Source organism: Arachis duranensis, chromosome 10 (genome assembly GCF_000817695.3).
Source record: "Arachis duranensis cultivar V14167 chromosome 10, aradu.V14167.gnm2.J7QH, whole genome shotgun sequence".
NCBI lineage: Eukaryota > Viridiplantae > Streptophyta > Magnoliopsida > Fabales > Fabaceae > Arachis > Arachis duranensis.
This window is the reverse complement of record NC_029781.3, coordinates 38,378,077-38,381,964: the sequence shown is the minus strand read 5'-3', so window position 1 is coordinate 38,381,964 and position 3,888 is coordinate 38,378,077. Positions and strand designations below refer to the sequence as shown.

The following is a 3,888-nucleotide window of genomic DNA, read 5'->3' as shown; positions in this document are numbered from 1 at the left end:
AAATATGTTCTTGATGTTCATCATGATCTTCAAAGTGTTCTTGGTGTTCATATTGACATTCATAGTGTTCTTGCATGCATCTTGTGTTTTGATCCAAAATTTTCATGTTTTGGGTCATGTTTGTGTTTTTCTCTCTCATAATTAAAAATTCAAAAATAAAAAAATATCTTTTCCTTATTTTTCTCATAATTTTCAAAAATTTGAGTTGACTTAGTCAAAAATTTTCAAAATTAGTTGTTTCTTACAAGTCAAGTCAAATTTTCAATTTTAAAAATCTTATCTTTTCAAAATCTTTTTCAAAAAAAAAAAATTTATATCTTTTTCATTTTTTTTCTATTTTTCAAAAATTTCAAAAATCTTTTTCAAAATATTTTCAAAATCTTTTTCTTATCTTTATATCATATTTTCGAAAATTAGCTAACAATTAATGTGATTGATTCAAAAATTTGAAGTTTGTTACTTTCTTGTTAAGAAAGGTTCAATCTTTAAGTTCTAGAATCTTATCTTGTAGATTCTTGTTAGTGAAATAAGTAATTTTAAAATTTTAAAAATTAAATCTTTTTATCCTTTATCTTATCTTTTTCAAAAATTTTATCTTTTTCAAAATTTGATTTCAAAATATCTTATCTAACCTCTTATCTTCTTATCTTTTCAAATTTGATTTTAATATCTTTTTCAACTAACTCTTTGACTTTTTGTTTGTTTCTTATCTTTTTCAAAACCACCTAACTACTTTTCCCTCTCTAATTTTCGAAAATATCTCATCTCTTTTTTCAAAAAATTCTTTTTGTTTTAAATTTTAATTTTAATCTTATCTTATTTTTAATTTTCGAAAATTACTAATCCCTTTTTCAAAATTATTTTCGAAATTTTCCCTCTCTTTTCTTATTCTATTTAATTATTTATTTACTAATACTTCTCTTCACCTCTCTTCATCTAAAAAAAAATCCGAACCCAATCTATCCCTTGAGTTTGGATTCTTCACTTTTCTTTCTTCTATCCTTTCTTCTTCTACTAACATAAAGGAATCTCTATACTGTGACATAGAGGATTCCTCTTTCTCTTCTTGTTTTCTTCTCTTTCATATGAGCAGGAACAAGGATAAATGCACTCTTGTTGAAATTGATCCAGAACCTGAAAGGACTCTGAAGAGAAAATTAAGAGAAACTAAGTTACAACAATCAAAAGGTAACCTTTCAGAAATATTAGAACAAGAGAAGGAGATGGCAGCCGAAAATAATAATAATGCAAGGAGAATGCTTGGTGACTTCACAAAGCCAACATCCAAATTTGATGGAAGAAGCATCTCTATTCCTGCCATTGGAGCCAATAATTTTGAGCTAAAACCTCAGCTAGTTTCCTTAATGCAACAAAACTGCAAGTTTTATGGACTTCCATCTGAAGATCCTTACCAGTTTTTAACTGAGTTCTTGCAGATTTGTGAGACTGTAAAGACGAATGGAGTTGATCCTGAAGTCTACAGACTCATGCTTTTCCCTTTTGCTGTAAGAGACAGAGCTAGAATATGGTTGGATTCACAACCCAAGGATAGCCTGGACTCCTGGGATAAGCTGGTCACAGCCTTTTTGGATAAATTCTTTCCTCCTCAAAAGCTGAGCAAGCTTAGAGTGGATGTTCAAACCTTCAAGCAAAAGGATGGTGAATCCCTCTATGAAGCTTGGGAAAGGTACAAGCAGCTGACCAAAAGATGTCCATCTGACATGTTTTCAGAATGGACCATATTAGATATCTTCTATTATGGTCTATCTAAATTTTCGAAAATGTCATTGGACCATTCTGCAGGTGGATCTATTCACCTAAAGAAAACGCTTGAAGAAGCTCAAGAACTCATTGACATGGTTGCAAACAACCAATTCATGTACACTTCTGAGAGGAATTCCGTGAATAATGAGATACCTCAGAAGAAAGGAGTTCTTGAAATTGATGCTCTGAATGCCATATTGGCTCAGAACAAAGTGTTGACTCAGCAAGTCAACATGATCTCTCAAAGTCTGAATGGATGGCAAAATGCATCCAACAGTACTAAAGAGGCAGCTTCTGAAGAAGCTTATGATCCTGAGAACCCTACCATGGCAGAGGTTAATTACATGGGTGAACCTTATGGAAACACCTATAAATCATCATGGAGAAATCATCCAAATTTCTCATGGAAGGATCAACAAAAGCCTCAACAAGGCTTTAACAATGGTGGACGCAATAGGCTGAGTAATAGCAAGCCATATCCATCATCTCCTCAGCAACAGACAGAGAATTCTGAACAAAACACTTCTAATTTAGCCAATCTAGTCTCTGATCTGTCAAAGGCCACTTTCAGTTTCATGAGTGAAACAAGGTCCTCCATCAGAAATCTGGAGGCACAAGTGGGCCAGCTGAGTAAGAAAATCATTGAAACTCCTCCCAGTATCCTCCCAAGTAATACAGATGAGAATCCAAAAGGAGAGTGCAAGGCCATTGATGTAATCAAAATGGCCGAATGCACAAGGGAGGAGGAGGACAAAAATCCTAGTGAGGATGACCTCCTGGGACGTCCCTCAAGCAAGAAGGAGTTTCCTATTAAGGATCCACAGGAATCTGAGGCTCATATAGAGACCATAGAGATTCCATTAAATCTCCTTCTGCCATTCATGAGCTCTGAAGACTATTCTTCCTCTGAAGAGGATGAAGATGTGACCGAAGAGCAAGTTGCTCAATATTTAGGAGCTATCATAAAGCTGAATGCCAAGTTGTTTGGTAATGAGACTTGGGACAGTGAACCTCCCTTGCTCATTAATGAACTAGATACTTGGATTCAGCAAACTCTACCTCAAAAGAAACAAGATCCTGGCAAGTTCTTAATACCTTGTACCATAGGCACCATGACCTTTGAAAAGGCTCTATGTGATCTGGGGTCAAGGATAAATCTTATGCCACTCTCTGTAATGGAGAAGCTGGGGGATCATTGAGGTACAACTTGCCTTGTTCTCATTACAATTGGCAGATAAGTCATTAAGACAAGCTTATGGAATAGTGGAGGACGTGTTAGTAAAGGTTGAAGGCCTTTACATCCCTACTGATTTCATAATCTTAGACATTAGGAAGGAAGAGGATGATTGCATCATCCTTGGAAGACCTTTCCTAGCCACAGCAGAAGCTGTGATAGATGTCAACAGAGGTGAATTAGTCCTTCAATTGAATGGGGACTACCTTGTGTTTAAGGCACATGGCCATCCCTCTGTGACAAAAGAGAGTAAGCATGAAAAGCTTCTTTCAGTTCAGAGTCAAGAAGAGCCCCCATAGTCAAACTCTAAGTTTGGTGTTGTGAGGCCACAACCAAACTCTAAGTTTGGTGTTAAGATCCCATATCCAAACTCTAAGTTTGGTGTTGGAACTATACAACATTGACCTGATCACCTTTGTGGCTCCATGAAAGCCACTGTTAAGCTATTGACATTAAAGAAGCGCTTGTTGGGAGGCAACCCAATTTTATTTATCTAATTTTTATTTTATTGTTATTTTGTGTTTTATTAGGTACATGATCATGTGGAGTCACGAAAAAAATCATAAAAATTAAAAACAGAAGCAAAAATAGCAGAAAAAAATTCGCACCTTGGAGGAAGCACAGGCTGGCGTTCAACGCCAGAACAGAGCATGAATCTGGCGCTGAACGCCAGAAACAAGCAACATTCTGGTGCTGAACGCCAGGAATGTGCCTAGAGGAAAAAGCTGGCGCTAAACGCCAGTAGCAAGCATGAAACTGGCGTTCAACGCCAAAAACATGCTTTACATGGGCGTTGAACGCCCAGAACATGCACCACTCGGCGTTTAAACGCCAGAATGGTGTGCAAAGGCATTTTTAAATGCCTATTTGGTGCAGGGATGGAATTCCTT

At 36.1% G+C, this 3,888-nt stretch overlaps 1 non-coding gene across 1 annotated transcript; it reads right to left on the bottom strand.

The window, feature by feature from the left end:
- Positions 1–1,619: 1,619 nt before the first annotated feature.
- LOC127743726 (small nucleolar RNA R71) lies at positions 1,620–1,723 on the bottom strand. Its single transcript, XR_008005109.1, has one exon. It is a non-coding gene; the product is annotated as a small nucleolar RNA R71 (small nucleolar RNA).
- Positions 1,724–3,888: the final 2,165 nt, after the last annotated feature.